The sequence below is a fragment of the Rhea americana genome, unplaced genomic scaffold (genome assembly GCF_003343005.1).
Source record: "Rhea americana isolate MKP2758 unplaced genomic scaffold, rheAme1 scaffold_65, whole genome shotgun sequence".
Classification (NCBI taxonomy): domain Eukaryota; kingdom Metazoa; phylum Chordata; class Aves; order Rheiformes; family Rheidae; genus Rhea; species Rhea americana.
In genome coordinates, this window is record NW_028186812.1 from 4,098,697 (window position 1) to 4,111,984 (window position 13,288).

Sequence of the window (13,288 nt, forward strand, 5' to 3'; positions counted from 1 at the left end):
ATCACAGTGACCCATATGGTTCATCATCAGAGTTTAGGTCTTCAAATCCATTTGAGTTAATGGAGTAAGTCAGTAGTACATTTGTCAGCCTCTGCATAAATCAAGAGGAAGTAATAGAGACATATCTTGCCAGCAGTGTTTAAAGTTTGAAGTGTAGGAATTCTGAATCAGTTCCAGACTCTATTTGTTATAGACCCTTCTGATCACATCCATATTTTGTTCCTCTTCCTCCCTTGTCCAGACAGGATGAAAAAAAAACTCTGCTCTTTTCACACTCCTCTCTTGTCCTGGTCACCTTCAGGCAATACTTGCTCTCTTCCTCATCACTTTCCACTTCAGTCACTTTGTTTCTTCCTTTCAGCTAGTAGCAAGAGAGAGACAGCCTTCTCACAGCTGYGGTGCCACAACAGCTCTTTAGCAGCCAGGGAATTAAATGCAAAGCCAGCCCAGCTCTGTTCATAGTCCTTCAGAAGACACATGCCCCATGCTGTCTCATTTAGGACAGTGCATACTCAATGCAGACTATCTCCAGAAAACTTCTCTCTCAGCTTCTGTCAGAGCCCTGAGGGCATGAATAGACCTTAATGTCCCTAATCAACCTCACCTGAGACCTCCATCCCTGCACCTTCTGCCCACTAATCCAGAAGCTCCATTTAGCTCTGGCCCAGTCACCCACTCTTTGCTTAAGCTGTGTTGCCGTTGTGCCTGTATCTGGGCATGTCTCATGGAAGGACCTTAGACCTGCACTGCAGATAGCTTTTCTTCTGGACCTCTCATGCATATGTTTAAACTTGTCTCTGGTCCTGTCTTCTGCTGCTTCTGATGGATTTTTTTTGGATGGACCTTAGACATAGTTCATCACTGGCAGTGTCTGGGGCTGCAGATGGATGCTGTTACCAACCCCAGGCTCTGCCTACTGTGCTAAGTCCCTGCAGGACTGCACCCCTGCAGTGAGGGCATGGCTGGTGCTGGAGTTGTCCTCAGCTCCTTTCCTGARAGAGAGGCCAGCCCTTGCTGTACCCTGCTAGCATCTCACAAACRGTCTACCAAATATGTGTAAACTGTGTATTAATGTCCAAACCTATGCAGACTTCCTTAAGGATAAAAAATACAGTTCTACCTTGCCCCTGTGAGTCTCCTGTTAAATTTCAGGTGGCTCCTTCAAAATGTAAATGTGATGATAGAATTGCTTAAGGAACTGCTTCCTAGTCCTTTCTACTCTCTACCTGAACCACTCTTTTCCCTCCAAGAAACATGCTGGGAAGAGGCTTTTGCTTGCTTGTTTTCTTGGGCTCCACCCTGCCTTCGAGAAAAGCCTAGCCTGCACTCAAAACAGCTTAGGTTAAAGGTTGTTTGTGTTGGGTTAAAAGTCTTTCAGAGTCATGCTACTAAAAAGATTGTCTTCTAATGGGAGGGACCTTAACTCCAGGTGTTACCACCATAGCTTCCTAGAACAAAATAGATATTTATGTTACTGACAAAAAACTCAGTTTATGGGATATTATTAACATATATATGTGTGTGTATATATATTTCTATTAACTAAAATTAGAGTGACACAGAGTATGTCTCCCATATTCTGAATTCACAATTTCCTTTAAGATAAATCATTCTTTTCTGTGCACATAAGMTCAAAAGGGACACTTTTTCTCTCTTCAATAAATGATATCCATAATTATGCTGTGACTGTCGATATCGAGTTGATGATTTTCCAAATATTAGTGACRTTATCTTTTTTTGCCAAAGAGATAATAAAAGTTCAGAAAGGCTTACATTGCCAACATGATTATTTTTTAAACAGAAGTAGTTACCTTCATGCTTTCCTCTTATCATATACTAGGTTAAAAAAAAAAGTGTTGTCCAGAAGTCTGTTGTTTTTAATGAGAAAAATAAATGAATTACCATTCACTTAAATGTCCAAAAGAGAGGCATTTCTAAGGCTTTGTATGCCACATCCRACTTCTGCTAAATAAATTGGGCCAGTCCCTGGCTCGTTCCATATCTGAACAAATCTGCAGTACATCTAGTGAAATCAGTACTTATTTTAGAGTTATAGCTTCATAGGTGAGATCATACTTGCGACAATTAGCTCCTTAAGGCTTAAGGAGCTAGAGTTATTTCTTATTTCTCATGTTACCAATAATATTACATATTAACATGACATCATTTAGTGATCCTAATGTTGAAGTTAATGAAAGGCACCTTTTAATTAGTTTAATAAGAAATGAGGTCAGCAATTTCTGCATTTTGTGGTAAATTTTGCCATATTTTTTTTAAACAAATGAGAAACAGAGCCAGTATACTAGAGTCAAGGCATAACAACCTGCACATATCRTTAGTGCCAGTACAGCTGGGAAAARGGGGTTTTATCTGTCTGGGGAAAGGGATACAGCACAGAGCAGAGATCCTTGAATTAGCATCAATCCCTCTTGATTTGAGACACTTTGATTAACATAATAAACTTACCTTGAATCTCTCCATAAAGASTGATGAAAGATGGTATTTCCAAAGACCAAATCAATGAAGTTACRACCTGAATTGCTTTCTATAGGGGATTGCTCCTTTCCAGCTCAAAAGACACTGACTCCCTGAATAGACATGAAGAGAAATYATTGCAATGGCTAAGATAGGCACCTGTCTTAGCTTTCTTGTAGAAACTTGTCTGGGCCAGGGAGTTAATCTTATCAAACTCTACCTGTCTAAAAACTTAGATTTTCAGTCTGAACTTGATATACAGACTACTCTACAGTTAATAGAGAAAGATAAGTACTTTGGAAAAGCAATTAATCCCGTCCTAAGACAGGTATTTAAGACAGGTGGGACRAATTGTGAATTGCCCTCTGGAGGTACCAATCCTCCTTCATTAAACAGAAGAGTTGAAGACAATTGCATTCTTAATTCAATCACCTYAAGTAAATGGCTAAGTTTCAGTAGAATGAATTCTGATCAGAACGTGCTAGTTTGTACCACAGAGTGATGAGGATATGCTAAATTGGGTCCCAAAGCATCATTAATGCTTTACTGTGACAAGGCAAATAAAGCCTTCAGTCCAGCTGAGAGAATTAACTCTGCCTCATGACGGACAGGGCAGCGACCACAAGGATGCAACCATGCTGTGCCAGCTCTTGGGATTGCTTTGTTGCAATACGACAAGTAACTCTTGGCAGCTCCCTGCTGCCTGTATTAAGAATTGTGATACTCTCCCAATTACTTTGTGGTGCCAGGAATGGGGTAAAGTGAAGTGATGCTGCTCTTAACAGGACATTCCAYGCCTGTGCAATGGTGCCACACACCAGAAAGCACCTGCCAGTTCCCTGCCTTCTCCAAGTGCTTGGGGAAAAGGAAGGAAGCTATGCGTGGAGCGATTCCACAAGATAGGATGTGGTTAGTCATCTCTCTATGTTCTTCTGTGTTGCTGGTCCAGGSTGGACAAAATTTGACTCACATAAAATTAAATGTATACAAATTGGACAGCTTCAGGGTTAATGCTTTTAAATTTTAAAATTTAATTGACATGTAAATAAGTTACAAGCTATCTTACTCAGAAACACTGAATAACCTGAAAAGATCTGGCAAACTCCRAAAGGTAAATGTATATGTCTAAAAGTACAAGTGTCTCAAGTACTGAAATTATATTCCTGAGAATAATAAAAGAAGTATTTTAGAAACAACAAAAAGGCATTATAAGCTTATAGGATCATAGTCAGATGGCTTTCTRAAGGTTGTCTGTTCCCTCTAAAGTGGAATGAAAAACTCTGACAGGCTACCTCCGTTCACTGTTGTCCTTGTTTGTGTATGTGCACATCAAAATGGCCACACATATAGGGCTGGTTGCAAGCCAGCATGTGTGTGCATGTGAAAAAGAACAGAGCTTTACTCTAGTATAAAGCCACTGTTAAGGTTATCAGCCTTCCCACTTCTTCTTGTAACTATAAATAGATCTCTTRATTACTGTACAGTCCCAACCATTAAACAAGTTTTGAAGAGGAGACTCAGGAGCAATAACTCAGGAAAGGAGCAGCCAAATCATTTTGCTAAACTAGTTTAAAGCACTAAAGCATGACATCTAGGATTGCTAATGCTCATTCCATCAAATTATGCTTGAAAATAAAGCTCTGTTGGCTTTGCTTGGCCTGCAAATGTAAGCATAAAATAAAATTTAAGCATTCAATCTCACTGACAAACTTTAATAGCCATAAGCATCTTTAGGTTTAAAAAGATCCAGATACACTCACTTATTTTTCGTTGTAACAGCTGTTCTTGAGCCCTCTGCTGGTAGTATGATTCAAACTATATTCTCATATTACCTCCACTGTAACTCCTGTGCTAGGAAAAGTGCTATATTCTGTTAGTTTTCATAACTATCCTTAGCCATTTTTTTCCTCCTGTTTTAAAAAATCATTTCAATATTTTGTGGACAAGACTAAAAGCACCATGAACTGTTAACTCTTGGAGTACCCAACCCTAGTCTTCATCCCCTGCTTCCACCTCTGCTGCTGTCTTTCCTTCTGCCTCTTCGTGTTTGCTCTGCTTATGCAAACCTCAGGCCTGTCTTCCTTGAGAGCAGTAGCAGATGGGACATAGCAATTCCCATTGGGTAGCCTCTCATTACCTATCTTATGCCTATCTTGTTTGATCTCTGATCAAACCTCTGAAAAGGTGACCTTCCTCAAATAGTGCTCAGAACTATGTTTTTACAGTCCTCATTTTGAAGTCTTTAGAAGCTCAGCATGTCTCTACTGAGCATACATCTTTGTGATTTATTAAAGGGCCATGATTCAGCCAAACCTGAATGAGTTATTTCAATTCTTTCCAGTTGTTTATAATAAAATGTTAAACATCCTTAGTCATTTCTGGCATTACCAAATCCTAGACCTACCAAAATGATTTAGAATACTCTGATATTTCTGTTCCACATCAGATATAAGCAGGCTTGTTCTACACAGAGTGAGTTACATGTTATATCCAGAAAGTTRTTTCCTGCATGTAAAGGGTTCCTTTGTGTCCTTCAACTTCAGATTTTGGCTGTCTGACTCAAAGGATCAGATTCTAATTGGACTGAGTGAAGACATGCCTGCACTGTTCATATTTGAGTTTCTTTCTGTAGCTAATGCTCACAGCTCTTAGATAGCTGTACTGGAATTGTAGCAGAGTAGTTGACCCTGATGATGGTGTAAGAGTGAAGGATGGAAGGATGGATAAAATTGAAACAGCAGTAGATACTTGTAGGAGGTTAGACACCAGAAAAATGAGACAGAGCTGCAGGGCAGGGTGGCAGCTGACTAGTTTCTTCACTTTAAAAGTAAAGGGGGGCTCCTTAGAGAGGTTTCTCTAATAAACCAAAGCAGGAGGAGTCAGGTGATAATTGCTGATCATAATGACTCCTAGTTTTAACAGAAGTGGAGAACAGTGGAGTTGAATCCCTGGCCTGAATTATGCTAATGAGTGTTCATCAAGTGAGAGGGTGGGTATGTTTGTATTTTTGGGGGTGGAGGGGAGAAGATTCACAGTCAACACAGGAAAGGGAGATCTGAGACAGTATGAAGGAGTGGGATTTGAGTGCCTAAAACTACCCAGTGACTTTATTTTAGATGCTTTTGTGTATTCTATCTTGCTCYTGGCTGCTACTCCAAAAAGCTGTGGCTCTTCCATAGGTCCTGTTTCACATTTACCATCATTATCCCAATGTGATGTCTTAGGTACTGTAAGGCACTTAACTTTAGATACTTCTGCTGAGGCGCTTGAATTGTTCTCAAGGTCTCTATCCAACAAGTCTAGGCAAGAGGAGACATGGAGCCAAGATATGAAGAGCTACATAACTGATTTTCCATCAYTTTTACTTTATTTAATTTTTAAAGTAAACTGGACTTTATAACAACATTTCTTAAGAGGTCATATATTATCAGTATGACATGCTGCACAAGTATTGTCAAAGTCTAACAAACAGATAGAGAGATCCCTGAGAGATAATTGAGGGTGGTCTGATCAGCCATCATTCCCTCTGTCTGACTGCTTGTTAGGGCAGAAATGTATGGATTGAAGTAAAAGTAGACCAAACTGGGGAGGGTAGGAGGTGTTTATATGTGTATGTACTTGTATGAGAGGGGAAAAAGGAAAAGAGTTTGATTAGTTCCATCCTGATTCCTATAGTCTTCTGATGATGCTGGATAYGGGTTATGAAATTCTTACAGCAATAATATGTCATTTTGCTCAAAATTAAGGCAAGGTGATGGAATGTTGGGGGGAGATATTGACTAGCAACATGGAGCTCAGCAAACAAAAAAAATTTTTTTTTTTTTTTTAGACTACTGCCTCTTTCCTGGACATGCTCTTTCCCTCACCTATRGAAACAAGGTGAACTGCATTAACAATCCTCTTTTCTGAGGGCACTGAAAAATCATTCTTGTGACATGAGCATGCATATGTTGGCGCTGGTATACAACCAGGCAAAAAAAAACAAGTTTATGCCTTTTGACCAAATGTTGGGCACATTTTGGATGCTTTATGGGAAAGTCAGACAATACAGTCCTGGAATGACTCCAGGACAGTTTACACGGCCCCTCYAGCCACAAAGCAGGATGTCATTGTTTAATTGGGATGTAATGCATGGATCTAGTGAGGTTGCAAAGATACACATCTAAGAGCTTTAAACAGCATTTCTGGAATACAGCTTTGAACCATGTATTTGCACTGAAGCAGAACARGTTCAGGAGAACTTTGTTTACTTTTTTATCTTTAGAGTTGTTTTTCAGTGGGAAACACTGATACAGTAAAATGTATTTAGAAGCTGAAGTAAAAAAGAACAGAATTCTATTTGTCAATGAATCCMTACCCATGTGCATAGTAAGTTCTGTATATATACTGCAATAACATTTCATATAAAACAGATTTCATTTTTTCTGCATTTTGTTTATTTTGCATCTTCAGATCCTGTGTTCTGACACATTTTTCTGAGCAAAAGCCCTTTATTAAAACAAGAGATCTGCTTAAAACTAGCTAAGGAACACACTTCTGATGTTTGTCATCATGAAGGTAGAAAGTCAGGCTGCTAATTGCCATGTTAGACATTCCTGTTTAGAAAACAATGATAGTGGATATGAAATTTAGCAAATGGGAAAATGTATCAATAACTAGAAACAGCAATAAACAAAAGCCTAGCAAAACAGTTTAGCCACTGGTAACATAAATGTCTTCTGCTTTCTACAAAGTCCATTTGGAGAGTGACCTTGATCCTTCATGCACACATACAAAGGATCCACAGGATCCATTCCCAAAGCAACAGATTCTTCATTAACTCTCTTCTTTTCAGAAGGATCCACTATTTTAAAAGTAAGTGGAGGAAAAGAGCATTCTTTTTTGTCATGACTTTGCYTCTTATGCAGAAAGATGTCCTTTAAAACAATTCTTAGTAGAAATACGTTTTCAGCCTTCTGTACCACTGCAGTCTCTCCTGTAGCACCGCAAGCTRTGTTGGGTGGATCAGTTCCTATCAAAGAACATTACTGACATCTCAGCMTTTACACTGTATCTTTAGGGATCTCTGAGATTTAGCTTGTCCCTCTTTGAGTTCAGAATGTGTGCGTGGTTGCTCGGAGGCAGAGTGAGAGATTTTGATCTGTGCTGTCTCTGTTTATGATTGACTAGCAGAGATTGCACRGCTTCCCCAGGCAATCTCTTTTGTTGGATTAGACAAATAGGTATTTGGCCTAGGTTGAGTTAATCCACCCTGGGGCAGGGAGGTGGACTACTTGACCACCTAATATCCTTTTTAGCTCTAYTTTTTCCTAGGATCTTGTGATTCTTTCCTGATAAGTAGGCTSCTGGGTTGTTCATAGGGTAAAGCACTGGAAAGTGAAGAGGAATAAATACTGAACCTGCAAAGGTATTTAGAAACTTAAATTTCATTTTAGTTAACTTCATTAGGAAACTGAATTCCTAAATACTTCTGCAGAGCGCAGGCCAAGACCAAACTGAATWTCAGTTTATACTAGGTAAAATAATAGAGACACAAAAAGACAGAAAAGTCCTTCCTGTTAGGATCCTTAACMCCTCAAAGAGGTGTGCAAAATCTCTTCCTAGAAGTGTTTATCCTTTACCAAATTAATTTATTGCTCAATATTCTGTCAGATCCATCCGTACACATCTGTAAACTAAGGAATGTTTTTATTTGAAGTAGAAATCTTGAGGTTTGACTAGGTCTTTGGAAGGTTCTCTTTAAACTGATCTGTGTATAGACCTATTGTGGAGTTAGTCATGATCTAACTGTACAGATTTGCAGTACCTCATCTATTTCATCTTAATTTTTACTTAATTACARCTAAGAAATTAAATGAAAAATTAAGATAGTCCTTTCTCAGATAGCATCTTCACATATCCAGGCTCTCCCTGAGACTTTTCCAATAAGGGCAAAATTATAACTGAATCATTTGTTCTGCTGTGTCTGCTCCTACAACAAGTGTTTATAAGTTAAGCTAAGATGTGGTGCTTATTGTAATAAGCATTAATGAAAGCTTTTCCTCTTTATAACTCTCTTGACAAAACACACAGAAGAATACAAAAAAAAAAAAAAAAGGACATAGGTTTCAAAAGCAAATTGAAAGAATGGATAATGTAGTTGTAATATTATCTCATTAACATCCAGTTTGGAGGGAGAGGCCTTGAAGCGCTGGGGTGATGCTGGGCCAGGAATGAGAAGAAAGCAGGGGCAGAAGAGGGAAACAATGCTAATTTGAAATCAAATAAATGTATTTCATCTCTCRGTTTATACCTATAAAGGTGAAACACTAGCTCTTACACGGCTTGAGAAGTGATTMTTTTTGCCTGCATTTCACAGTAGTAGAGTGACTGTTCAGAGAACTCCCTCTGATAATTCCTTTCTCTCCCGCCTTTCCCTCAYGGTTACTGAATTCTTGCTGCATGGCAAACATACATACTGACTGTTCCCTTTAACAATGATGCTAAGTCTGTGCTGTTGTCTCTGAGTATATCTACATTACAGTGAATGAAATAGCATGGAGGTTGCCAAGCAATCTATGATTTCAGTAGCATCAAAGCTGTAGCAGAAGGGTGAGAATATTGTCTCAATTGCTCAAGAAGCAGGATAAATTATTTTCTGTTAAACTCCATCTTGCTATATTTTTCAGTACATAAACTAGGTCCCCTAAAGTATAACACAGATTGCAATGCAGGAATACTCACAAATAAGCATAAAGGAAACCCAATCTTTGAMAAATGGCAGGATGTAATTTCAAAGTAGTTTCAGTAATACTGTAGATAAAGATTAGCTGGAGCCATTGTACCTTTATGCATGGCAAGACAGCCTTTCAAAATGTGTCCTGCTTAAACTAGATAGACAGGCTTCAGCTCTGCCATTTCAGTTGTTATGTTGTTTCTGTTGATTAAAAGTCCATTATTTACAGTTTGTTAAATTTCATTTCAATACATTGTTCGTTGTTGATCTAARGTAGATACTATTAATCCTGAGATACCTTTTGCTTTTATCCTAACAGACGAATAGATTTGTTAAACTACATGGCTGTGTAAACACCAGAAATCAGGCAACGCAATTAATCTGCTTCACTTTTGTACAATCTCTGAGTTCATTTGAGTGTGGTGTGATAAAATGGTGTACATATGTATATAAACATATATATACATGGACATGTATATATATGTCATAACTATGTTATTGAGAGGGCAGATCGCCTCATTCTGTATTAAACATAGTTTATTAATGGTCATGCTTTTGTGGTSTGTAATGCACAAAATTTCAGATACAATTGCATCAAATCATGACTGCTGTAGAAAATCATATGGAAGAAGTACAATGATATGAAATGTACTGTGTTGCAACAGAGGAAATRTAGCTTTCAAAATTTACCTTCTGAAATTTACCCCTGATTTGCTTCTCTTGAAAAATATTTGCTGTGATTACTCCAATTTCTGAGCTCCTCAGTGTCTTTCAAATTTTATTCCTCTTCAGAGGTCAATTGCTATTTTCCCATTTTATAGCAGAAGGCGGAACTCATAAGAACATTAATAACCTTAGCCATGTAAAAATTAAGGATCTGATATAAGTGATGCTGTTAAACTCTCCATTGTAAACAGCTGGGTTCTGCAAAACAGCAATTCAGTCCACATGTCTTTGATCCCATCTTTAAAACGGAAAGAATCCTCTTTTAGAGGTGTCTGTCTATTTTAAGCCCCTGTGCTGCCTTTAACCTTCTTACCTAGGCTTCTCCAGTTGTCAGTGGAGATAGAGACACTTTCAGAGCATTATTCTTCTTATAAAGTAGATGTCTAACGTAGGGCAGATGAACCGTAATTTAAAACACCTTTTCTTGACATTAATAACAAAAGGATCCTGGAGCGATGAGCACAGAACTACGCATGTTCACTTTGGGCCTCAGAAGTTAGGTGAAATGAGATGTTTCCATTCACTTCAGGCTGAGGCCTATCCTGTAGGAGTGCATTCAGGTGAAGGGGACTGGTATTTCTTGTGAAGTGGACAGTGGATAAAAACTCACAGGAGTATTTCTTACTTCTCTCCCATGGCTTGTCAAATGAGCAGGGCTGAGGTCAAAGGAGCTGTCATTAAGTTGAGAAGCAATGGGTTGTTTCATTCATAGAATCACAGAATCAGTRAAGTTGGAAGGGACCTCTGGAGATCATCTAGTCCAACCCCCCCTGCTCAAGCAGGGTCATCTAGAGCATGTTAGACAGGGTTGCATCCAGGCAGGCCTTGACGATCTCCAGAGAAGGAGACTCCACAACCTCTCTGGGAAACCTGTGCCAGTGCTCCGTCACTCTCACAGGGAAGAAATTCCCCCTCACAGTCAGGTGGAACTTCCTGTGCTTCAATTTCTGCCCATTGCCTCTTGTCCTGTCACATGGGACAACTGAAAGGAGTTTGTCCCCATCCCCTTGACACCCTCCCTTCAGGTACTTGTACACATTGATAAGATCCCCCCTCAGGCTTCTCATCCCCAGGCTAAACAGGCCCACCTCTCGCAGCCGCCCCTCACAGGGCAGGTGCTCCAGCCCTCTGATCATCTTCGTAGCCCTATGCTGGGCTCCCTCCAGTAGCTCCATGTCTCTCTTGTCCTGGGGAGCCCAGAACTGGACACAGGACTCGAGATGAGGCCTCACCAGGGCTGAGGAGAGGGGCAGGATCACCTCCCTCCACCTGCTGGCAACACTCTTCCTAATGCACCCCAGGAGACCATTGGCCTTCTTGGCCACAACGGCACATTGCTGGCTCACTGTCAACTTGTCATCCACCAGCACTCCCACGTCCTTCTCTGCAGAGCTTCTCTCCACAAGGTCAGCCCACAGCTTGTACTGGTGCCTGGGGTTATTTCTCCCTAGGTGCAGGACTCTGCACTTGCCCTTGTTGAACCTCATGAAGTTCCTCTCTGCCCAACTCTCCAGCTTGTCCAGGTCTCTCTGAATGGCAGCACAGCCCTCAGGTGTGTCAGCCACTCCTCCCAGCTTGGGATCATCAGCAAACTTGCTGAGGATGCTCTCTGTCCCCTCATYCRGGTCATTGATGAASAAGTTGAACAGGATKGGACCCAGTACTGAGCCCTRGGGGACRCCACTAGCCACAGGCCTCCAACTAGACTCCCCGCCACTGATGACGACCCTCTGAGCTCTGCCTTTCAGCCAGTTCTCCATCCAYCTCAATGTCCACTCATCTAACACGCACTTCCTGAGCTTCTCTAGGAGGATKTTATGGGAGACAATGTCAAAAGCCTTGCTGAAGTCAAGGTAGACAACATCCACAGCTCAACTGTAGTTCTTACTCTTGCGTAGTTGGGCCTTTGCTAGTCTAGATTTACTGGGAAGGAAAGAAGGTGCCTTGAGACTGTTCTGTAGCCTCACAGTTAGGGCATTGCTATGGTAAAAGGGAGGAATGGTTTAAATCCTACCTTACTGTACAAGTCTAGAATCCATCTCCATGGCTGCCTGACTGGGTATGCTATCGTATGCTATCCACTAGTTTATGTATATATGACATATCATTCACCATCTGTTCCTGACAGCTTTGTATAAAATCAGTAACAACAATAAAGTCAGAGTTCTGGAGTCAAGAGAGGTCTTTAGGAACTTTGTAATCTGTATATATGCTTCAGGGTTTTTCTTCATTTGTTTTGGGTCTGTTTGTTTATATTATTATTTCTATTTTATTGCAATATTCTGGGCTGGCTAGTTGCAGATCTGAGAAAGAAGCRGGTTCTCATCTCAGCTTAAAAGTTCACAGCTAGGGTAGTGTATTCAGGGAAAAAAAGCAGAAATATAGGAAAAGTCTGTRCTCCAGAGAGTTACAGACTTAAAATATATGATTGGTTAAAGATACAGGAAAAGTGAAGATACATAGTGTGACAGAAAAAATTTGACTTTCAAAAATCTGAAATATTTAATATAGATGAAATAATGCAATTTTTTTGAGCATTTAAATGCCTTTTGAACTGAGAGTGACCACTTAGGGTGATACTGCTGACCTCTTACCAATATGCAATAAAGTCAAAAAAGAAAATCTAAACTTACATATGCAATGGAGAGTAAGAAATTAAAGAGACAAAGGTTACTATATAAATGAATGGCTTGGACTATTGCATGCAGAAATGGAGACTTACTCATGAAGAGATGAATGATTTCATAGAAGGAAGATCCTAAGGCAGATGAATTCTTCTATGGATGTCTTTGCTGCTCATTTAGACTTCCATTGTACACTTTAATATAGAATGGAATCTGGATTTTAAAAGTCCAAGATTTAATGGGATCTGAATTTTTTTTTAAAGTCCATTAAAAAGAAAGTATATGGTTTCTTAAGGCGTATGAGTACATACAGAAGGCTCAGAGTTTAAACAGTAACAGAGAAGTCTGTCATGTCTGGAAATGGTGCAAAGATACAAAGACACTTGTTTGGGTGCAGAGTAATCCCTGGCTATATTTCAAGCAACCCCTTGCACCATCCTCTTTAGGATCCGCTCATTGGTTATGGGAATTCAGTGAATGCAAAAGGCCCAATAGTGACCTAGTTCGAGAACCTCTGTGCCCTGTGAATCATACAAGTATATCAGTTATGTACACCTCATCTTCCAGCCGTGTCTTTCAAATGAAGCTGCCAGTTTTACTTCCCTGAATATACTGATGAAAATACCATAAATATTGCAAATACTAAGGCTGTCTGACTACAAATACTTATTTTGCTGTCTATGGCAATTGGCAAGATCTCTGTAAATGCTGTTGTACAGCCCTAGTGGAGATTTTGATTTACCTACCT